The following is a 25,545-nucleotide window of genomic DNA, read 5'->3' as shown; positions in this document are numbered from 1 at the left end:
ATTACTTAAAACTCAAGAAAAATTAATATAAAAAGAAGACTGTGTGCAAGCATGATAATGGTGCATAATGAGCTAAAAGTTACGATTAAACCAATTCTATATTTCTGAGGTCCTTAATTATTAAAAAAATAAATAAAAGAGAAGGAAGGAAAGAGACAAAGAAGGAAGGAAGGGGGGAAGGAAGAAAGGAAGGAATGAAGGAAGGAAGGAAGGAAAAAGAAAGGCTAAGAGTTTTCTAATTCCTAGAGAGAAGGTGGAAGTTGAATGTGTGTGGAGACACAGACATATGGGAAAACTCTATACTTTCCTTTTAATTTTTTGTGAACCTAAAACTGCTCTAAAAAAGTTGTCTTTAAAAAGAAATAGCAACAACAACAGAACACTCCACTGGATATTTTTTTATCAGTCCATGTTAAATCTACAATAAACTATATATATATAGTTTTCATTTGTAGTATGGATAATGGCATTATTGAATACATTCCTGACTGGATGGAATCTCCTTTTTGATTAGGTATTAATGAGAACTGAATCCTCTACTTATAAACAGCAGACAGGTCACCTTCTAGAGGCCATAGGCTTGGGGTCTGGAGAGCAGTGACAAAAGAGAATAGAAAATACTTTGAGTTCTGAGGTGGATTTACCATAAAGCTACTAAAGCTTCAGCCCAAGACCCCTTACTTATACAGGCCACTAACAATGTGATCACACGGTCAGATGTTCTTGAAAACCTTACAAAGCGAGGTACAACAGCTATTTCTCTCCACTTTGCACTCCCTCATCATATGTTCCCTCCTATTGGGATGGTCTGGAGTAGCCATGGCCATTTTGGAAATCCAGCGAAAGGGAAGTTTGGTTGGATGTTTATTTAGTGTACTTAGTGTAATGTATTTTTGTGGTTTTATAGCCATTTCTATTTTGATAAGTTGTTGCTAGCTGTCCCAGTGCAGGAGTGGTTTCTAGAAATATTCCTATTATCTCCCGCATTGATTCCCTTCCACCTTGACATACTGCTTATATGGATACTTCCCCCAGTGCCCTACACCAGGAGTAAGTGACGAGTAGGGAAGAAAGAAGATTTGAAAGGTATCAGATGAGAAACTAAGCTATGGAAAATTCTGCCAATCATCAGAGATGTAAAATTCTAAGCAGAGGACTCAGTTCTCATTAATACCTAGTCAAAATGGAAGTTCCACCTTTTCAGGAATGTATTTAGTAACGCATCATGTACAAGCATAAATGTATAACACATTTTTATGGGAATCGCATGAAATAGAATGCATGGAATCCCAGTGTGTGGGGTCACAAACCTGTAACAACATTATAAACTACAAGCACATCTGTATGGCAAATCATATGTTTATGCACCTCCAATATCAAGAAAATGTTTTAATCAGTCATGATACAGAAAGATCAAATTGTCCTTGTATTCCTGACATACAGCGATATTATAAAATTGTTATCAATAAAATGCCAAAGAGAATGCAGCCAAAATATAAGAAAGTGAAACCAGCCAATAGCCATTGATGATCAAGTAGCTAGGAACTAAAGGTTTTTTTCCTTTTTGCAATGACTGATTATAGCTTTTAGCTGTTTACCCACCCATTGTTAACTGTGCTGCTTAGGCAATATGCTCTCTGACTCCCACTAGGTTCCTATAGATAACATCTCCCTGGAGCCTGAGTCACCATGGTAATGGGTGTATGAGCTGTTTTTCAGGAATTATAACTCGTTGTCCACTTCAGGCCGGATGAGACCACTAACACATCAACTGGGCCCATACAGACGTCCGATAGGCAACGTTTTGACATCAAGAGGCTAAAAACTCCACCCTCAGATCATGCTACTGCCACCATTTTGTGAACATGGGTCCTATGAAGAGGCATGAAGTCTGACTATGCTTTCGCAGATCATCAATGACCTCACCTCTCCTCACCTCCAATCACCTCTCTCCACATTTCAGACCACCTTGCCCCCATCCCATAAATATCCCTGAGTCCCTATTTTCAGGGAAGTGAATTTGAGGCTCATGCTCTCGCTTCCTCACATGGCTGCCTTGTGAGTAAACTCTCTCTCTGCCGCAATCTCGTCATCTCGGTGTTTGACTTTCTGGTCGATGGGCAAAAACAAACCTGGTTGGGTAACAAAAGCAGTATTATAAAGTTGTGCCAGGGAGTTAATCAATAAAAATGGTAGGTTTTTGGATTTTGTAATGCTTGTGGTATTTTTCAGCTTTTAAAAATGATTAACATGGTTTATTTCTGTTCTCGTCTTAAATAAATATTTGATTTTTAACCAGTTTTTATATTCATAAATTCAATTTTTTTTAAAAAAAGAGAGTCCACCAAAATGTATAATTTTCAATGCTTTCCAAATCTGAGAAACCTCTGCCGGAGCCTTGAAAACACAGGTGGTAGCCTCTCTCTCTACCTCACCTGAAACACCTCTTTCTTCCCTCATCCTGTTCGCCCTGGCTCCCAAGGTGTTGGAGGCAGGGCCAAACCAAGATACCTGATAAAAGCCAAAATTTTTCCCTGACAAAAGTTCAGGGAAAAAATGTAAGAAGGAATGGGATGAGAGTAAGGGACAGACATACTGTTACATGTGCAAGGATTATATGAATGACTATGTTGCATCTCCTTTTAGCCCTGTAAACAATATTCTGTGCATCTCAATATCCATGATAAAATTCTGAATACATTTTCTGCATAGAAGTGCCATTAAAGATGACATGTCTATTTCACATTGGTCTTCATTCAAAGCTACATTCTGGATAGAAGGTATATCCAATAGGTGTTCTGGATGTTTTCCTGGAGGAATTCAACCTTTATGCATAACTTGACTTTTTAAGAGGGAATGAATTCTGAGTTACAAACAGATTGACAAAAGGCCCTTTGAACAAAAATCTTTTCCTCAGTCAGAAGTTAAGTGTCTTATTGTGCTTCTTACTTCTTTTCTTTGTACCTCAATTTCCTTGTCAGTCAGACAGAAACCATAAACCAACTTGTCTCCCAGAAAGAAGATGAGAAATGAATGGGCTGAGTAAGACCTCAAATCCAAGCCCTGGTTCTACTTTTTCTGGGTGCTAAAGGCCACAAACATGTATGTGTGAATAAAATCTTAGGAATAAGAAAGTACATCTTTTGGTTGGTATCATACCCTTAGAAGACAGTTGAAAAAAATGTATAAAGATCACTGGTTACTAAACCTTGGGATTTGGGGTCTCGTTCTGGCTCAATCTCTCACTTTCTTTGGGTTCTTATGGGTTGGGCAAGTCCCTCAACTTCTCCAGTGCATAATACTAAGAGACTAGCCGAGGTTTGGACCACACGGTCTCTAACATCCATTCTGGTTTTCACCAGCTCTTATTTTGTGAACAACGTGACCAGAAAACACTCTTTTAAAAAAGATGTTAAGAAAAATTGTTGCTTTTACCAATCCCAAAGTTAGGGAAAGTAAAATCCCCGTGACATATCAGGCTGTTTAAACCCAATTATCCCTGGGAAGAAGATTTTCATATTTACAGGGAAATCACTCAAAGATCCATCTTTAAAAGTTTGAGAATTTTCGATAAACCAAAATGCCATTTCAGACGTCAGCTGTTATATGACTCACGACATCACCGACTGAAGAAAATAAGAGGTAAACAATGATAATAACAAAGTAAATACTTAGTGATAATTTTTTCATTGATATTTTCTACTTTATCAAAGTCAAGATTGAGGAAGGGCTTAAACTTGCCGCATTTTCAAAATTCAAATAAATGTGGTAAGATTTACTAGAAAATTAGATCTAATGCAATAAAGAAAGACCCTGAAATAAAATTTTTAAAAAGGACTGGAAGAGGACTCATACTTCTAAGGCATGAATGCTTGAATTTGGAATGTAGTTATTTTACTGTTCTCTGTATGTGTTTCATTTTTAGCCAAGGCAAGGAAAATTAAAAATATCCAAGCAGTATGTATGTCATAAATGTAACTACTGTTTATTTTAAGTCATTTCATTCCCTTTTCTGCTTTTTTTAAGCAGCTGCTGCCATTGCTACATGTTTTTATACCAATCAATCAACCCCTTGCTCCAACATTTGCGACAAAATCCAGAAACCACGAGCTGCGATGATTCTCCCCCTCATCTTGACAGCAGTGAAGGGGAATCGAATGAAAAGCATTTTTCGTTGAGGGGTAAAAGTTCCATCTACATTTACATTTCTACTTAGCTGTACTGAGCTTGCAGACTTAAGTTTTGGGCTGAAATAGGGATAAAGTTTTCTGAAGTCCTGGCCTGAGAGACAAGTAAAATCCAAATGATTTCAGAAAGCCATAAACACTGCAGTCCCATCGTGCTTTGCTTGTAAAGAAAACTGTCCATCAGCATTTTAGCTCAAGGTTGACAGGAAGGCCTATGCCGACATCCTTGTGAGAACCTTCCTTCACCACCTCTGTGAAGCCGGGTACACTGTACGATGCTTGCTTGCTGCTCAGGAGAAGCTTATAGACTATTCTTGGTGATCAACTTCCAGAATTTATAGACTATAGTGAGAGAGGGAGAGACAGAGAACCTCCTAGAAGCAAATGAGTAGATATCTGAGAGTCCAGCAAATATTACTTTGAATGTCAAAATAATAATAATTATTCTCTAACCAAAACATTTTCACAAAACTCATTTTTCAACACTCAGAGAAGGGAGTGGGAAAATATCTTTTTATCTGCATGAATCCTGTCTTCTGTTTGACATTACATTTATTATGGAATGGGGTGGAAGAGCAGGGAAGACAAATTTCATCTTGGGCATAAGCCCCGCAGTCTGCATGCCTCCTGGAGAACTGTGCGAAGGCCGAGGTCGCTGTCTCCATTTACCCTGCACACTAGCTCTCCCAGGGCTGCAGCACAGGCCCCATGATCCGCGGAATACAGGTCTAAGACCCCTGCAACCACAGAGAAAATGATCTCTCTTCTTCGCTAAGAAGATTAATTAATTCTCATTAATACTGAAATAGTAAAATTCATGGTTCTAGTTTATAACTGTTACAACCACTCAAATATACTCTCCATGGGAGCAGGAATAGTGCCCTCTTATTCACCACTCTACCCACTATACCTCGACCCCATCTGGCCCCAAATAGTCTCTCAATAACTGCTCGTGATTAAGCAAGTATACGGATAGCGTTCATAATTAGGAGACACACTGACAATTTCCTACCAGATAAACTTTATAAATAGTTGTTGACAACTGGTAAGCATGTTTGTCTCTCGTCACTCCTGACAAGAGATGACACCCTAGAGGGAAAGCTGAGAAAGAGGACGGCACGTGCCTGTGGTAGGAGGCACGCATTAACTGTCAGTTTCCCTCTTTCCACCACATCACTCTGCCTCTGCTATTAAAACCACTAGGTGCATATGCAACTCCCATTAAAATAAACCACCTCACGTCCTTTAAGTTTCATAAAACCTAGGGCAATTTCCATTTTGATCTTTTCATCTTGTTTTGTTTTCCCAACTCAGCACAGTGCCTGGAACATAGAAGATATTCAATAAACATTTGCCAAATAAGTGAATAAAATATGAATAATGAACGAACGAAAGAATATCCCAAATAACACATCCATCAATGGAAAATCTTACTGAAAAGTACTTTGTTTACTTGGCAATCTCCTGATGCCAGATACTAAAGGCTCCCTTAAGGAAAAGTATTTCCTTATAATTCCCCGTGCTGAATAAAATAATTTATGGATAATTACAAAGCCGAATTTTACATACAGAATTCCTTTTTTTAAAAGTTCCATGGCAAGAAGAACCAGACAACTGATATTCCTGGATCCAGGAGCTATCTGGTAGGTTGAAGATGCTCCTGATAGCAAGACAGCCTTGAACTCTCCATCCTTCTCCAGGAAGAACTGACAACAGGTCTAAAGGGCACTGGAGGCCAGCTGACCTCAGTGAGTCACAGAAGTGTGTACCCGTGTACCAGGAGCTCCCCTCTACTCAGGTCCTTTCATTGCTAAGCAGCTGGTTGCCAGTGGTGGCAAAATCCATGGTGCTTAGGGAAGACTGTTGGCAGGAGTTATGGTGGCCAGGCTCATAAAGGAATTCAGGAGACATATGTCTAACATGTGAGAGAGATATTGTACTTGATTTTCTCCACTAAAGGGGAGAAGAAGAATGAACAGAAGTATCCAGCTAAAAATAATAACATCATACCGAGTTTGGGTTGGAGAATGTGAAGAACAATGAGGTAGTGCAAGTAGGACCCAAACTAAGCTTATAATCTGCTTTGAAATATTCTAAAGAAAGGAGCTATCTGCCCGGAAAGAATTGAAATATGCATTCTCAGAGAGGGGGCAATATCACAGTAAGACCTTCTGCACAGACAGACACCCAGATCTTGCTGGGGACGGCAGTGGCTGGGGTGCAGCCCCGCAGCAGGGACTTGGAGATGGGAGGGGCGGGTTTCCTTGTGAGGAGTGCCCTCGCCTCGGGGACGTCGTCCTCTGAGGAAGGATCAGAACGCAACTCGAATTCATGAAACCTATTGTCTTCATGGTATTCTCCAACCCTCTCTCTTTTTTAGAGCAAGAATTTTAGGGGTTTCTGTCTTTAACAAAATGGAAAAGTTCTCCTTTCGTGTGATTTAAGAATCTCTAAGAAGGACCCCCTCTGCAAACTCAAGATCGATTCCTGACACCTACGTATGTACTGTTTTGCAATTCAATGGTTTTATTTTTGTAAAAATAAACTTCATGTCCTGAAAAAGAACACATCACAGCCACCAAAAATCCAACTCCAGTCTTTGGGAAGGCTCACGCGAGCGCCTGTCGCCACCTCCTGCACCTGCCTGTCTTCCCAGCAGCGGGAAGGGAGGCCCACACGCAGGACCGGCCTTGTGTTCAGGGCTTCGCAAAGCGTCGTCACACTCTGTGTCCTTCTCAGCCCAGCCCAGCTTCCCGGGCAAGCGTCCCTTTGCCCTCCTGCCTGGTGTTCAGCCCGGCAGCCCAGAAAATCAGTTAAGCTTTTCAGTCCCAGCAGCCCCCGTGACAAACGTGTGGAGCACTGCAGGGCTCCTTCAACCAGCTGGTTTTCCTGGCATTTGAATAAAAGTAAAAATAGAAAACAAAGAGGGAGAAGAAAAGTGACGAGCTGAAACCTGCGAAGAGAAACAGGACAAGGTACAGAAATTGGCTCCAGGACGCCAGGGAGGGGGTGGGGGATGATGGGCTGATACTGCCATCTAGTGGCTGCATGGTACTCAGGGAAAAATACGGCCGCCATCCCCAAGAGGAGGAACGTATTTCTCAGCACTAGGGGAAGAACAGAATTCTGTCACAAATGAGCCAGGACTGAGATGAGGACAAACAGCTTTTGCTTTAGTAAATGGCTTCCACCGTGTTTGGTAAGCTGGGGAAGGATAGCGAAAACCTCACCAGAGCCGTCTTGCTGCTCTAACAAGTGTGTCAGGTTTTCCATTTGCGATTTCAGTAGATATCTTCCTCCCTTCAAATATTGGCTTCCTCTCACCCTAGGGTTGTCAGATTTAGGGGGGAAAAAAAGATTCTCTTCGTTAAATCTGAATTTCAGATAAACAGCTAATTATTTTAGCATAAGTATGCCCACGCAATATTTAGGACATATATACACTAAAAAAAAAAGTCATTGTTTACCTGAAATTCAAAATTAACTAGCTATCTTGTATTTTATCTGCCAACTCTACCTCACCTCCAAATAAAGGCAATATTTAGCTAAAATTTTAAATAACCAGTTTCTACTAGGACTGACCTGAAATGTGGCTGTCTATAAGAAACATATATTACTTTTTTTTTTCTTTTTGCTACCATGACTAATATTACAGGTATTGGAATGATAAACACTAGAAAAAGAATAATTAATAGTAAAGGTATCTTAGACACTGAATTAAATTAGGTCCATATTGATCTTTCATACTCAATTCCCATTTATTCTATGACTCACAACTCTGAGCTAGAAGCTGGTGGGATGCAGACAAGGTTTGAAGATCTAGCCATTAAAATATACCCCAAACTAATAACCACACAGTGATTAGAAACCTGTATAAGTTTGTTAACATGACCTTAATTTTCTTAGCTCAGAGCTTCTGTGTATGCAAGCAAAGAATTATGAAACCTAAGTAAAAAAGAGTCCTGCCTCAGAAAGACTCTCCACTTGCCAGGAAAACAAGAGTCTAAAAAAAGACCTCAGTGTCTTAGCAGCTTTATTTTTCACTTTTAACACACTTGACCATTTGACAGATCAAATTTTGCCGTTTAGATTTTGACTTTTGATGAGAACATTCCTCTCATTTCCCTTTGCTGAAGGACAATGTTTAAATGTCCCTCTGAACAAGGATACCTTGTCAACTGCTACAAAGATTCTGTAGGTTGAAAGATCTTGTGTATTTAGGACAACCTATTCAAGTGATGGATGAGGCCAAATCTTCCAGAATTTACTGCAAACATATTTTGGATGTTGTACAGTTGTGGCCATTTTTCAGCTTGTGTCGGTCCTCAATAATAATGGAAGGGCTCCCTAAAATGAGAAACAATAATCTCATCTGGTGTTGAAATAGCCACAGACCCGAAGAGTGCTTCTGAGTAAATGATCAACACTATTCGCTGCCCTTTGGCTTCTGGCTCTAATTCACTCCAAGCTGCCAGGGACTTCCACTGGTTCCCTTGCTACTTTTTATCACTTCTCGTAGGAGCTGAGGGAAAATGTGAGCCATCCTACCCCTAGTCCTCACACACTCCCTACACGACACCATATTAATATGTCTTCTTTGCTCATGAACACTAGACAAATAACCAACTTATGTGGCTTAATTTTGTTCATCAAATTGGGCTGAAATCCAACTTTCCTTATCTACATAAAAGAGTGTAGAAATAGCAAGCAAATTGCTTTGAAATTCCTGGAGTAGACCACAATCACTAGGATTTAAATTCTTCCAATTATTAAAAGGATGCCTTGGCCTCGAATTTAGCCCACTTAGAAGGTACACACCTTAGAAACTAGCAACATAATACGTTATGCATAAAATGGCATTCTAATACAGGTTTACATTGCTTCACGTAATAGACATTGTCCTCCATACAATATCAGTTCAGGTCATCTTTTTCTACTGATTTATAATACAAATTGGGAAGTCTATTACCTTTATTTCTACTCCTTCTTCAATTGCCAATGATCATTTGTCAACACATACCCTTATACTTAGCTCTTTACCCCTGGTCAAGTAGCTAGTAAAAAATAAGCAAAGAATATAGGTTAGTATTAGAGAAAATTCCTTCTTATATTAATCCTTTCTTTTGTAAGAATTATTCCCTTTAAACATTTATTTGTGTATTTGAGATTTTTTCAAATACCTATATATTTAATGAACTAAATTATTTTCAGGTTATGGAAGCTACATTAGTCTTATCTAGCCAATGGAATTATTTTATAAGTAGAAAAATCTGTAAAATGGAAAACACAAGATTTGCCCTATAAATCTTACAGAACTTCTATCAAATGAGATAGCATGGACTATAGGAAATAACATCGTTGGGAGACAGTTGTTTATAGACCTCATGTGTATATGAATGTCTGTGAGCAGAGTTACGGATACCTTTTATTCCAGACTATCTTTTCAAAAATGTCTTTTCAAGTCATTCTTTTCAAGAGTGGCAAACAGCCTTGGAAGATAGAAATGGAGTCACTCTCCTGGGTAGAGGGCAGACTTGTTTGTTGACCAATATAATAAAGATAATAAAACATAGTGAGATCTCCCTCTGAGCAAAGGTAGGGCAGGTTTGCTTGCAACCCCTTTGAAGATTGGAATTTCTCAGCTATGACACAAACACACTGCATGCACAGCAATCACCTGGGTCTGTCTCCAAGTGACATCCTTGGGAGCTGGAGGTGGGGAAGAGAACCAGTGCAAACATGAAGCTTATGCTGCCCATTTTGCCACTCATAATCAGCCCTTTGTCTCTGACCCAGGAATCTCATGTCTTTCTCTGGCATTCATGAACCTATGGCAGGATAACTCTTTAGCTCATAAGTAGGGTAATATCTCAGACCCCCTCAGGGTTCTTGTGAACTTTTTTTATTGTTTGTAGGTCTTTACAATTCTGAGATAGTATTATTACATTGGAGAATAACCTTAATAACTGAATGCATGTCTGTGTGTGGTTCTGGGTCTACGTGTATTGTGGGTAAGGGAAAATATCTGAGTCAGTATCCCTCAAAGGTAATTTTGCTAACATTGTTGCATGCCTAAGTCCACCTAGTACCTTGATACTCCAGATCCACCGTTTCTGAAGCATTCATAAAACTCCTGGAGAGGGAAGATAGTGTGAAGGTTGGGAGTGCAGGCTGGAGTCGGGCTGTGCTGTCCCAATTCTGCCACTTACTGGCTATGTGATCTCAGACAAACTACTCCACTTTTCTTTGTGGTTAGTAACACATACCTCACAGGTTTGTTGATAAAACCTGGTAGTCAATAATTGTATTGTGTTCACCCTCATAAGTCAAGCAAATTAAATAATTCAGCTCTGTCTGGCTTAATTTTATGAAATTCAATGCTTTTATTTATTTTCTTACTGTTGCTCTCTTTAATATCTCTTTCATGAGTTAACACCCACCTTCACCAACGTTAACTTATGTATTGATGTCTCCTCAAATTACATCTATAATCAACACAGTGAAATCAACAATGAAATTTCTTAACAATCATTAGCCATTCTGTCCCTGCCTAGCTTTTTATTTAATTTGTCATAAAATCTTTATGTTTCTTACTACCTATATTAAGTATAAGTATTAGATGTGTGCATAATTTTTCAGATGAGGATTTTTTGGCATTTAGTGCATATTGACTCTTCTGCCAAAATCTGAAAGTTACATTCCTAAGCAACCTCAAATTAACCAAAATCCTTATAAAAGTAATGCTTATAATGGGGTAAAATAGGATTTTAGGCACCATTGTGCTGTAATCAGTGTTTTAGGCTCGCTATATCAAACTTATCTTTCTGTGAGAATTTTAATATTTAAAGTAGTTTTCATGGTTAGAAGTTATTTTCATTGCATCATAAATTTCTTGATTAAAGCTGGAAATAAGTGACTAATCAATTCTTTGTTTGCTTTTCAATCTGCCCATGTGAGAGTCTTATAAACTTTAGCACACATTCTCATAATATACAAAGCACAAATTTGAAATAAGATGCTTTTTAAAAAAAATCACAAAATAGCAATAAATCATAGTATAGTTTATAACCACCATCAGCAAAGAAAAAAATATGATAATGACCAAGTAGCCATAACTCATAAACTAAAAAAAGTAGCTGAGTGTATTTAAGTTGTCTATATAATCTTTTTTTTCCCTTTAAGATCACTGTTATTTCCCAACATCCTTCAAGGTCACTGCAGTTTTCCTGAACAGGAGCCATGGCACTATTTAAATATGTGCCAGTTATTGTCTTTCTAAAGATCGTTAAAATGAGGATCTGAGTAAGTGACATTCTCTATAGCCCCAAGAAAAGCCAATCCGTTTTCATAAGTGATACAAAGTCAACAGGAAAGAATTTCATTGGAACATTTTAGTCTATTAATCAAGAAAATTGAATATATTTTATATACTGATCTTCTCTTATCCTCTCTTTTTTCCTCCTTATACCACACACCTCATACCTACTCGTTTGCTAAAGAACTTAGATCTGACAGGGAGGTGGATGAACAGCTACGTGTCTGCCTAGGTGTTGTCAGGAATACAGCAGCCTAAATAGCCATTCCGGGAATTTAGCGTGAAGAACAGTGGTCAGAATTCAAGATACGGTCCTACAAAATCTGAAATGCTATCTGTTCCAACTACAAGACATCCTCATTCAACAGACTCACCAGGCTCACACAGACATAAAGACCCTCTGTTGTCCTCTACTTTCTTCTTCAACTCGGGAATCAGCAGAAGCTTTAAGTGTGGGGTTTTGTTTGTTATTTTCCCGAAATACATGAACAGGTTCTTCTCTGGATACTACCAAAGTTGATTCACAACCCGGGCTACTTTCACCACCATGAATCCAGGAAAGTATTTATTTCTTTTCTTCAAAATCTATAAAAAATGGTGAAGACAAAGTGGTAAGAGTTGTGCGTAGACAGATGTGGGATCAAAAGGCCTGGAGGCAGTGATATGGGGCAGTCTGTTCTGAAATATGCAATCTTGAATTCATGGCCACTCTGAGCACTCACCCTGTGCATCCCGGCTGAGGAGGTATTAATACACAGTGCCTTCCTACAGCCAACAATGCAGCCGGAGAAAAACAAATCACCCATCACTGCAAAAATGCTATTGACATATGAAGCATTTCAAAGTTTTACTCTTAAAATGTCCCTTCAGAGCAGAATCTTGAAAAGCTTTGCCCTTCTCAACTCTTCGGGAGGGAGACTGAGGCGTGCGGAGGTTAAGTGAGTTGCTCAAGGTCACCCAGCAAGTCAGTGAACTAACCAGAAATAGTACCCAGGACTCCTGCCTCCTACACCACAGCTCCAACCGCTGGGCCATGTTTCCTGATGGCAGCGAGGCATTAGACCACAGCGGTTTGCCAGCAACATCAAACAGCATTTTACCAGTGTAATTTACCTCTTTCGGAATTAAATGATAATACCGTTTTACCTTAATCTATCACCTTTCGTCCCAGAGGAGCCTAAAGTGCTAAGTGCCTTGCTGATGAGTTTAGCAGCTCACATATAAATCACTTCACACCCCATGAAAACGCAGCTGTCCTTGGATTCACTGTTGCAGCTGTCACACATAAGTATCCCAATTGTTAAACATTTATTGAGCACCAACGATGTGCTAAATGTTAGAATGCAGAATTTGAATTTAGGGAGTTTACAGGGACTAAGAAATAGAGGAAAACGACATAAAATGTTAAAGAGATATAAATAGAAATCAGACTATTACTGGAACACACTTCTGATTCTAGTGAACATAATCATCAAAGGGTCTGAAAAATTGCCTTTGGTTGTGAAAAGGACCCTTAAACAAATGCTCTAAAAATGTGAAAGCGATAGTTTAGACCACAGACAAAGCTGTTTCAGACTCATTCCAAGACATTCCACTAATCCATACTTGATTCTTCACGCTCATTTCTCATTCTGCCTTGTGTTCTCGGGCATTCACGATGACAAATTTTAAATAGTCCAGTAAGTTTACTATAACCTGACCTGAGGTTTTGATGGAGCTCCATTCTATAACTAGAAACCTTTCTGGGCATGAGGGGATCCAGAAGAGAAACAAGCACACTTGAGCATATAGTAAATAATCCCATGTTCATGGAAAATTAAAAATTTTATGATAAATAGTTAAAATAGAATCGTAAGTTGTTTTTTCGACCACAGCTTCCATACCACACACTTTAAAATATGACATGCCATAATAAATCTATACACCTAGTCAATGTACAACAGAAATTATGAATGGAATTAGTCAGGATTACTTTTATTTGCTTTTTTTTTTACACAATCACCTGAAGAGTTAAGGGGGAATAAAGAGCAGTTCAAAGGAACAGAAAATGCCAGATGGGGAAGTGAGCTCCTCCTGTGTCTGTCCAGTAGTCTATGACTTGAGAACATACTTTGGTAGCTCAGACATCATTTTGTAGCCCTTTGTGCCAAATGATTGCTTTCAGAAACGAACAAGTTGGTCTGAGCCTCAGGGAAGAAAAGACACAGGCGTTCAGGAAAGGAACCTATTTGATGTGCTGCAGCCATGAAGCAGCAAAGCATCACATTGTCCCAATCCGGGGCTGGGGAAGAGGAGCAACAGGCTCCTTCTCCTCCATAGTCCTCTGCACGCTGCTGTCCAAGCAGGACAAAAGTGAAGCCAAAAAGCCTGCTCTATTTTGTCATCTTTTTGGATCCTTGGGTTCTTGATGGCCAGCATTTCAGAAAGTTTTATACAAACAGCTAATAAAATCTCCCTGGAGGAGGGTATCTGAAGGTGTGAAAAGAAATAAAATTTCATTGTTTTCAAGGACCTGTTGTACCATGAGTTACTATAAGATCTACTCTGGATTATTAAATAGCTTAAAACAGTTTTGAAGCATTTTTAATGAAAATATGCTTTTCAGATCTTAACTTTTCAATACATAAGTAGGGTTAAAATATATATACATAGGTTTAAAATACCTAAAACACATATACATATGTAGGGTGTAAGTGTAAGGCAGAAAACCTGGTTTAGCTGAGCAAAGTGAAAAAGTCTGAGAAATGTAAGTTGGTAAGGGGGTCACCATGGTTCAACCACAGGACACAGACATATGTGAGATGCTAAAAAGGCTGAGGGAGTCTTAGGCAGCAGTCACTTATCCGTTCACTCAGCATCGTTTTTCAAGTCTCTGGCTTGTTGTCAGTCTTAAGGGGAATCCAGTGATGAATGCCATATTGTCCTTGTCTCAAGAAGCTCAGCGTTTACTGGGAAAAACAGATGTAAAATAACTAATGAATTAATTAAATCTCCGTTCAATGTGATATATGCCAAAATAAAGGTCTCTCTCTATATATGTATAAAGTGATATGTAAGAACAGAGGTAGGAGGAGAAGAGAGACATAAGGGAGTTGTCTAAACTCTACAGAATGAATAGGATTCTACTAGAAAAAACGAGGCTCAGGGGTGGGAGGAGTGGATTTTAGAAGTAAAGTACCCAAAAATAAGGGTGACGAGCCCTCCATTCTATGTGGCATAAGTCAGACTCTACCTGGAAAAATGAGTTGTGTCCAGAGGAAACCTCTGTAGTGACTGGATTTGAAACCCTCTCTTTATGGGACAATTGAAATCAATGGGAATGCTGAGTCTTCAAGGAAGAAAAGAAGAAAAACATCTGTGTTCTCCTTAGATATTTAAAGATTCTCACGTTAAAAAGGGAGAATGGCTTGCTCTGTTTCCCTTCAAAGAAAAAAATAAGGAGGAACGTTGGGGAGAAATTAAGGTGAAGCAGACTTTCGCTTGAGATGTAGCCAGACTCATAAGTAGAGCTGTTGTTAAATGCAATGAATTGTCTCCATGTCTGGAGGTGTTGAGACTGAGTGAATTACTGACACAGATGTTGCAGCGGAAGTTTAACCATCGTGAGGGTGGATTAACGGACATCTATGATCTTCTCTCTCCTGGGAGTCTATAAAAAGCAATGTAAAGCCAGCCGGAATAGTGGTGGGCTTAGTTTGCTTGACAAGTACACTGCTGCCTTAGTCAGTTCAGGCTGCTGCAGGAACACCATAGACTGAGTGGCTTATAAACAACTCAAATTCATTTCTCACAGTTCTGGGAGCTGGGAGTCCAAGATCAGGGTGCAGCCACGGTCTGGTTCTGGTGAGAACCCGCTTCCCAGTTGCAGACTGTCAACTTTTCTTTGTATCCACATGGTGAACAGGACAGAGAGGAAGCAGGCTCTCTCATGACGCTTATGAGGACACCAATCCCATTCATAGTGTTCCACCCTCGTGACCTCATCTAATCCTAATTATCTCCCAAAGGTCCCGCTTCCTAATACCATAATACCATCACATTGTGGGGTAGGTTTTCAACATATGAATTGGGGGGGAACACGTTCAGTCCATAACAATTGTGTATGTTATGTTAGGTTTCTGGTTTTCTGGTGAGGCCCCAAAGCTGAGGACAATGATCACACATGCAAACAGTTTCCCCACAGGATATTCTAAGAGGTGGACAAAATTGTCCCTGCAGCCCTTAGCCTGTGCTCCACCTCTGCCCTATGTAAGGAAGGGTAAGAAATTCAAGAGAGATTGATCAGGAAGGAAAAGATATGGAAGGGGATCAATAGAAATAAAGAGTACTGTGGCATTTTTCTTCCCTTCCTACAATGGAAGGGAGGAGGATATGTCTTCTCTCTAATTCTAAGTGAGATGGACAGCAAGCCACCCTCTGGAAAAGAAACAGGATCAATCATAAGGAAGGGAGATTGACCTCCAGGCCTAATATTTTTAAGTCTTTGGGACTGTGGGTTGGATGCCACCTGCTGTAGACTGAATGTCTGTGTCCCTCCAAAATTCCTATTTGAAATCCTAACCCTCCATATGATGGTATTAGGAGATGGGGCCTTTGGGAGCTATTAGGCCATAAGAGTGGTGCCCTCATAAATGAGAGTGGCGCCCTTAGAAAAGAGACCCCAGAGAGGTCCCTTGCCATTTCCACCACATGCGGACACAGCAAGAAGACAGCTGCCTATGAACTAAGAAGTGGGCCCTCGCCAGATACCCAATGTGCCAGCACCTTGACCTTGGAATTCCCTGTCTCCAGAACTGTGAGGAATAAATATCTGTTGCTTATATGCCATCCAGTCTACAGTATTTTGTCATGGCAGACTGAAGGGACTAAGACAGCACCATAGGGCCATGCCTGTATGCAGTGAAAGAGGTCTTTGGAAAATTTGGCATATGCCCCTTGGAATTTGGGAAGCGTGAAGACCAGTGTGTGACTCTTGCCTGAAAGCAAGGAGACTGGAGAGCTGTGTGAATGGCACACGTTCCCAGAGTTTGGAAGAACAAAGATGTCTGAGTTTCCTTATAAGCCAAGTAGACACCACAGAAGAGAACTAGGCTAGACCTTTCATGAGAGGACCCTGCTTTCAAGAGCTTCCTGCTTGACTGAGAGGACCCCAGAGGAAATCCCTGGGTAGAATTGAGGGAGAGCTCTAAGTTCCAGGATGCAGGTCTCCCTCACGATGCAAGAGACTGAGAGTGGAGAGTGTTTCATAAGAACCCACAGAAGTCGTCTGTGAGAGGGTGCTGCATGACAGAGACCATGAAATGAAGAGTTGAGAATTACAAATAGAGCCAAGCATGTGATATTTTTACCTCTTCCTCTAACATCGCTCTGCTTGTACCCAGAGGAGCCTGAAGCAGAAGAGCAAATAGGGGAGGAGTTGAAGCAAAGAAAGAAATGAAAGAATCCAAGCTGCCCTCGCCCTGCACTGGTCTGCAGAGTCTCTGGTCAGGCCTGACCAGGCAGAGGCAGTACTCTCAACTGCATAGGGGACAGAATTTGTTTATTTATCTTTTTAGACAGAACTGGACTACTACTGTATTAAAAGCATGGTGTCCTAGTACCAGGAACGTTACGTCATTGGCCAAGATATCCTCAACATATGGGGAATGGAGATTCAACATAATTTGTTAAAGCCAGCAGTAAAGAAAAGAAAACTCTTTTCTGAGTGCATTGCTTAAATCAAAGCCATTTTTAAAAACTGGCAAAATAAACATGTCCGATCAAAGACTGCTCTATGCATCGCATTTATTCAAAACATCCCTTATGCATTTATTCAGCATATCCCTACAACTTCCAGCTCTGTCCACCAGATTTTATAGCAAATTATAGAGTTTACAATATATTAAAAGAAATGCATGACTGTTTGCATTTTGAGCTTTCTTATAAATGAGATACCATATAGCAATTATGGAAATCAGCTTTGGGAGAGAGAAATGGAAGGGAACAAATAGGGCATGGTAATTAAGTTTTTGCTCTCATCCAGCTTCACTCTTCTTTGCAATGAAACACAGCGGGGTGAACTTCCGTTCCTGGAAGTGTTGACTGGTGGTGTTGGTTATTGTGAGCACCCTCCCTGTACACACTGTGAAGGTTGTCAAACCACAGCAGGAGCCAATGCAAGTTTATACTACAATCCTGTATTACGCATGATGACTTGGTAATATACAGCCCATTCAGGACTGTTTCCTAGAAGCTTTTTATTGAGCATCACAAAATCCACACTGTGCATACAATTTAGTCTATCAAAGCAGATGAGAACATATTATGCTTACTGTTGGGGGAACAGTTCAATCAGCATCCTCACCCCAATCTGTTATTGGTGGCCTCCTAGAGCACTGTGCTGAGAATGGTTTTATAATCACCACAGGGTGCAGCAGGAACACCACGAGCTATTAAACATGGGCCATGAACAAGGAGAAGGGACAAGTGGCAAGTGGACCATATATTTGTCATCTCTGAATTAAAGCCTATTTTTCCTTTTAGTGTAGCAGCTGATATTGAGGTAAAAACAGCATGTCGATTCATGCTGAAACAGTGAGAAAACTAGGGTTTGACAGCAGACAGGTAGCATCAAGCCATTTCACAACATCCGACACAGCATGCTACTTTTGATCTCTGTTGTTTGTCTACCGATTAACCCAATGTCAGCAGCATGTCTCTGGTGCTGAGGGGGACAGGAAGCATGAGATGGGAAACTGAGCCACTGAAGACTCGGGCATTGCAAGCTCATGGGTCCACAGGGTGTACAGACAAATGCCTGAGAAGCCCCCACTAAACCTGGCTTTCTTAGGAAGGAAAAAATATATGTAGATATACACACACATATATTTAAAGATCCTCATTATTTGCAGTAGTTATGTTCTATCAAGTCACTGTAAACACTGAATTAGCAAATACTGAAGCAGTGCTCCCAGGGGAAATACAGGGTTAGGTTCCTGTGAGCCTCTGGTGACATTTTCGTCAACTGATCAATAAATAACCTTATTTTATGCATGTGTTTCTGTTTAAAGACATCTTATTTACTATCTGTTGTGATTCACTAATGTTGAGCTCATGCCCAACAGGACTGTAGGTCATGCCTGAACCTAGCTTATCTCACATGTGTTTTCTCCATAATGCACACCACAGCCTTCTTGCCCTTAGGAACATTAGATAGTACTTCTGTAAGACACGTGGGGATATTTTAAAAAATGAAATCACCAAAAAAGCCAAAACCATGGCACCAATTAGACCACGAAAAGGAGACTTGTTAATAGCATGAGAGAAAATCATACACATAGGGCAGCTCACATTTTTGGGGGACTCTGTGCATGTCCACAGATGGCCATGAAAGCATCATAAGTATTGACTTTGGAGTTACAAATACATTTTAGCAAGTGAGTGAATTTGCAAATACAAAATCTCCAAATGATTAGAATAAGCTCCATGTGTGTGTGTAAATGCTAAAACTTTTCAGTTAGAAATGAAGATGCAACCTTTAGCTGACCTCCAGAGTTTACATTTAATTGAAGAATGAGGACTAGCACAATAACATACTTAAAGAAAATATAAGCTGAATATATAAGGAGACTATACTCAGTGGTTGAAATGCTAATAAGAAATTAGAAAAAGAATCTTTGGAAAACTCTAAGCAGACTTTTTTTTTAAGCAGAAATTTTTCTGAGTTCTTGAGTCTTCTTAGAATTTAAGAGGGATGGAACAGATATGGTATTCCCAGAAACGTCCACAGGGCGCAAAGGTCCAGAGACAAGAATGACGCCATGAGAGCCCCGTCTAGTGCTCCAGCACCAGCACAACATGGAAGCAGAGACAGGGTAGAGGGAGGGACTGAGCCGACAGGACCACACAGAGCAATAGGCCTGAGGGCTTCATTCTGTGGTCAGAAATACACCCCAGTCTGACCTTCATATTCTCCTTTTAGATTTAGGCTTCTACAGAATAATGGACGTGTCTTTTATGTATATGCAAAGTTAGTGAAATTAAGCATGGGGCACTCTGCACAGAGGGGCCCTTGATAAATTTGTTTCTCCGCTATTTCTTCACTCCTGCCTCATATAAGACAAGTGAATGATTATAGTTTTTCTCCTTTCCCGGCAGTCTCACAGTGTGGGAGCAGAGTGTGCCTTCTCATTGCCATTCCCTCTCCCCAGGATAAAAAAGAGAAAATGACTTGAGCCATATCAAATATTAGCCCAGGTATATTACTAAGCATTCCCAAAGGAGTGGAGACTAAATAAATCCACTATGTGGCTTTCAGAGTTGTGATAGAGTCAGGGGCAATGTCCGTGAGAACTAATTCTGATTCGTGATTAAACTCAGGGCTGTCATTCAAAATGAGGGCATTCAACACTCTGCGATGAAAATCACGCTGGACATTACAGTCATATCTGCAAAATGGTTAAATACCCTTCATTAAATGTACCATTTTAAAGCATATAAATGTTACGTAGTTGCTGTGGTTGCTACAAAAGGTCTTATGTACAATAAGAGGGGAAGCAGGCGGATGTTGCTGGGGTAAAGGGACAGGTTCGGGCAGTCCTCCTGGGCAGGGGTCAGCAAGACTTTTTGTAAAAGACAGATAATAAACATGTTAGGCTTTACCTGAGAGTAGTCTCTCTCCCAACTACTGGACTCTGCAGTGAGAAAGCAGTCACAGGTAATACGTAAATGAACGAGTGTGGCAGTGTTCCAATAAACTTATTTATGGGCACAAACATTTGAATTTTAAACACTTTTGACACGTTATAAAATATTCTTCTTCTCTTGATTTTTTTTCAACTGGTTAAAAATGCAACAGCCATCGTTACCTTGCAGGACATACAAACCCAGATGTGGCCCACGGGCTGTGTTTACTGACCTCTGTTCTTAAGTAAAAGAGAATAAATAACTTTCCGAGGCTGGGGAAGAGAGCCCTGGGGCAGGCTAGGGGTGTAATTGTGAATCCAGTTGAGAGAACAAGGCTCTTAGTCTCTAAGAGCTGCCCCAAAGGGATATCCACAGGCTTTGGCTGCTTTGGCAGTCCTAGAAACATATTCCAAGGTACCACCTAAGTGATTGCTCCGTCAGCCAAGGACTTAATGTTGCCTTGTAAACCAGTACCACTCAGGTTCGCAGTCTTAACTCTGGGCTGCCTGTCCAGCCTACTGGATTTGATTAAATTATTCTCATTGGCCTTTGACAGGCTTTGCCTCACTGAGCGTGTCTTCTTGAAAGGGTAGTCACCTGGCAGGGAGGAGGACATGGAAACAAGAGGTCGATTCTGGGCTCCTGATCATCTGGTCATCACTAGCGTAATGGTCTAAAAAGTGGACAGAGATTTCCATTATAAGAATTCTAATAATAAAGATAGCTGAAACTGAAAAAAGGCGACTTCCATATATAGCTTTGCATATGGTAAGCAATGCGGTTTGATTTTGCAAAGATAGACTCTCTGAACCCCTCCATTCCTTGCTGGTGCTCTTGCAGTCTTTTTCTTTGAGATATGTCGCAGAGCTGGGTTTTGGCCTCATATAAGAAAGAGCAGCCAGTCTCCCTATAGTCATTCAAGTAACTAACAAGTTTTGAGCCCCTACTATGCAGCGAGCATTTCACATAGAGCATCTGGTTTATACCTCACAAGACCCTTGACACGTCATGACCACCATCATTATGACTGCTCTGCAGATGACTAAAACGAGATTCAAACCCATGTCTACCTGGCCTCATTACAATAAGCTGACTCCTTGGTGATTTATAACATAAAAACATTCGTAAGTTTCACCACTTTCTGAGGGTTTGGGGACTTAAGGTTTCCAGCATCCAAATGAGAACCAAAAGGTAAATTTAAAAGGCCTCTAAACAGCCCCAGTAACTGTCAATGTTCGGGAATTCGATAACTTGCATTTTCCTAGAAGGAAGTCCATCAGCCATCACTCTGAGACCGCCTACTTTATGAGAGACATCATTTTAATCAGTTTGACTATCTAGTTTTCCAATTCCAAATAACATATAATGAAACAGTCAGAGATCTTGGAGAAGAGCTTATTTGATAGCTTAACAACTGGAAAAGAAACAGAAAATAATTATGACATAAGGATGCAAAATGTATAGCTGTCTGGGACCATTTAGTGGAGTGCCTTCCCTCTCTTTTATTTTGTGGTATAGTAGTTAATTTTCAAAATTAAAATGAGTCATCAAGAAATACTTAAATTTTGCTCATCATACTCTGCTGATAAAAGCAAGAAAGTTTGGGGAACGTTTTTGGATTTTTTTTAAAATCAAAACTAGTTTAAAATGTTAAAGAAAGTTTGAGAGCTTAAAAGGATACATGTCTGTTATAGACAAATCTTATTCTACTGGCCACCAACACCAGGCATTCTTTGCATGTGGGCAAGTGCAGGCCAGCAGACCTAGGCAACTATCTCAATAAGAGTCCAAGGCACCTATTGGGCTGGCTATAAGGGCAACGCATATGCATGGGAAGCCGAAGAGCTGAGCCAAATAACTCTCACCAAGAACTAATTCTTAGAGGCACCATGCTAATGGAAAGATATAAAACCAAAATCAGGAAATAGAGTTAAAGGTCAATTTCCAGGAAAATCATCAAGCATTCCTTAAAGTTGAAGAGTAGAGGCGGGCAAAGGGTGAACCAGACAATGGGAACAATTTAAAAATGTCTGAAAGAAACAAGTGGATAATAAAAAGAGGGTTTTGCAGATGAAAACGCTTTGAACGTTGAGATGGAAGTGAGAATGGTGACTTATCCTGGTAATGGGCTTCACAGGTCCTCATGTCTGCTCAAACCAATCTACAGTAGGCAGCACCGGCAGCACTTCCAATCTACTCCAGCTCTTTGTTTTACAGATTCCTGAATTTAAGTCCTTTCTTTCACTTTCTTATCTTATGGTAGGGGGACTGGCGGAAATGTCTTCAATTTATTAGCTCAGCCTAGATCTCAGCTTTATTAATGTGTATTCTTGTATGTTTTTGTCTCTATTCCAACCTTCTGCCTCAACATACCTACAAAAGTTTTTGGAGTTAAGAGTCAAGCTAGTTGTGATATAATTAGCATTATAAGAAGGACAGTGATATCATACTGGACTTACAATGTATTTTTCATGGCAAAAATTCTCTTAATTGCCCATAAAAATATTGTTCCAGAAATACCAATATTTCATACATACAACCTCAGATTTCCCCATCATAACTAGAAACATGGCAAAAATCCACTGTAGGCAAGAATCAAGAGTCTATTTAACCAAATCCATTTTCTGTCTTGGTGATTAAATATGTTTGATTACCATAAATTAAGACAGGTGCCAATATTTCTAGGCTCCAGTTGAAAATTTCTAAAGTTAGTGATGGAACATAAATTTCTCAACTCTTCACTTTTTGATCTTAAAATTATATTGCTGAGAGTTATTTGTTTTCATTGGGCAAGAAAAGAATTACTAAATAGCCTTTAGCTTTATTTCCAGTTGAATTTTTCTAATTATTTTTGGAGCACATTCCCATGAGGCCATTTGCTAGTCCTTTCTCTACCTCTATGTGTTCTTATCTTCTGAAGTCCTAAAGAAAGTATTACTTCCAGTCTGAACATTACCCTACTTCCTTGCTCTTGGTTGGAACGCAAAGATAGAAAGAATTAAGTCTACATCTTAAAGCAGCCTTTGTGCTTGGTCCAATTACTCACTTAAATAAATAAATGAATAATAAGGCCACTAATACATTGATATTCGCCATATTGGCTTTCACTAACTCACTGGTCTACTATGTTGAACAAATAAAATGTAAGCTCCATAAAATCTGGGACTGTCTGTCTTTTTCATTGCTATGTCAACATCGTCTATAATATGTGACATAAATGAATGGATCAATAAATATATGTTAAATAAATGAATGAATAAACCCTACTAACACCATGTCCCGTCACCCAATACCACTCCAGCCTCATACATGTGCAATTAATTAAACATGTTAAGATATGTTAAACAGAAAGGTAAAGCTTCATCAGAAATATAAAGCTTTACGTACATCAAAAATATACAGCTTCTCTTCCTATTTTCTTCTCTTTTTTATAGAGAGAATAATGGCAGAATCCTTTAAATGTTCTAGAATAATTTAAAAATATTTTAACTTCAAAATTAAAACTTTTGACAAGAATCATAAAACTAGAGAAAAGGTGATGTCTGTGTAAATACATGATGTTTACCAGCTAATCTCTTCAGCTGACCTCCTACCCAGTTTAACAAAGGGACAGTACAGCATAGAGGGCAAGAGGGTGGGGGGTGGGGGGGCACTCCAGAGTCAGACTTCCCTGGTTCATAGCCACTTCTGTCACTTAAAAGTTAACATCTTTGGCCCTTGGTTTATTCATTTGAAAATAGGGATAATAACAGCACCTACCTCATAGGATTGTATGAGGTTAAATGATTGTGCTTACTATTTGTGTACTGTCTCTTGGCTAAAATCTATGCTTCTATCCTCTGATCTCTGATGCTAAGAAGGAACTCTGCAGAGCCATCCCTGATGATCTAGTGGTTAAAGTTGGGTGTGCTCCACTTTGCAGCTGAGGTTCGGTTCCTGGATGTGGAGTCACACCACTCGTCTGTCAGTAGCCATGCTGTGGTGATGCCTCACATACAAGAACTAGAGGAACCTACAACTAGAATATACAACTGTGTCCTGGGGCTTTGGGGAGGAAAAAAAGAGAGAGAGTGATTGGCAACAGATGTTAGCTCAGGGCGAATCTATCCCAACAAAAAAAATAATAAAGATTTAAAAAACAAAAAGAAGGAACTCTGCAAACTACATTTCTCAGATCCCTTTGCCAGTGGACATCTTGTTGGCTTCTACCAATAGGAGGCACAAGATGTAGACTGGAAGGTAGGAGGATGAAGAAAGGACCACCTCCTGTTTCTTGCTATTTTTGTCAGCATCATTCATGGCAGTTTGTTCAAGCCTCCAGCTTATTTTAATACAGCTGCCCTCTTAGAGATATTAGCAATAACTTTTCCATGCCTTTGTTTCAGAGAATGAAGCATGGGCTCCATGGGGCTATTTCTCAAGCTCAGGAGATGTCAACTGCAGGCAAGACACCCTCTCATCAAAAGTCTGAGCATCCTCCTGTGATCTGCCAGATTCTAATAAAGCCAACCTCTGTTGTTCTCCTGGCTATTTGGGAGTAGAGTACATGCAGCTGCTTCATATGGTTGTCATCTCTGAGTGTTTCCTTCTTCAGCTCCCACACCTGTATAAGGGATTCCCTTTGTGAAATTGCACCTACTAGAATACCTATTGTGGCTATTGTTTCCTGACTAGACCCTGACATACAATAAGTGGATATCTGCAAAGTGCTTAGTCTATTGCTTGGCACACAGTAAGTACTCAACAACTTTAGCATTGTTATTACCATATTGCTAGCTTATTGACTAGGACAATAGCACCTGATCCCTAGTTTCCACAGTCAGGAGGAAAATAGCTGAATTTAGGAGAAAAAGATGAAAATCATTCTCTCAGGAAACCCTGTGAGTGAAACACACTACTTTACAACCAGAAAGTGGCATGTAGTAGGCATGAGATAAATATTTGCAAAAAAGAATAGGTGAATAGATACTCCTCTAAATTCCTTTTTGGTTGTTTGTTTTTTGGGCTTTTTTTTGAGGAGGATTAGCCCTGAGCTAACATCTGCTGCCAATCCTCCTCTTTTTGCTGAGGAAGACTGGCCCTGAGCTGACATCCGTGCCCATGTTCCTCTACTTCATATGAGGGATGCCTGCCACAGCATGGCTTGATAAGCAGTGTGTAGGTCCTCGCCCAGGATTCAAACCGGCAAACCCTGAGCCACCAAAGTGGAGCGCATGAACTTAACTGCTATGCCACCAGGCTGGCCTCATAGATTTTTAAATTTTAATTCACAATTTATCTTCTTTAAAGATTGTTAGCTCCATGGGGAAGGGACTCTGTTATAAAATCTTGTGTCCTCCTGAGAAACTGTATGTGAGGCTCTACATAAACATGTTCCCC

General features: G+C 39.9%; 1 long non-coding RNA gene across 1 annotated transcript in view; it reads right to left on the bottom strand.

The window, feature by feature from the left end:
* Positions 1-8,209: 8,209 nt before the first annotated feature.
* The window catches only part of LOC139045396 (uncharacterized), a 60,003-nt gene continuing 42,667 nt past the window's right edge, over positions 8,210-25,545 (bottom strand). The window contains exons 2-3 of the long non-coding RNA XR_011503723.1: positions 11,877-12,087; positions 8,210-8,534 (exon numbers count right to left, since the gene is read on the bottom strand). This is a non-coding gene — a long non-coding RNA (uncharacterized lncRNA). The remainder of the gene's footprint in view (positions 8,535-11,876; positions 12,088-25,545) is intronic.

The sequence above is a fragment of the Equus asinus genome, chromosome 5 (genome assembly GCF_041296235.1).
Source record: "Equus asinus isolate D_3611 breed Donkey chromosome 5, EquAss-T2T_v2, whole genome shotgun sequence".
Classification (NCBI taxonomy): Eukaryota; Metazoa; Chordata; class Mammalia; order Perissodactyla; family Equidae; genus Equus; species Equus asinus.
The sequence above is the reverse complement of the archived record's forward strand: the minus strand, read 5'-3'. Positions and strand labels throughout refer to the sequence as shown.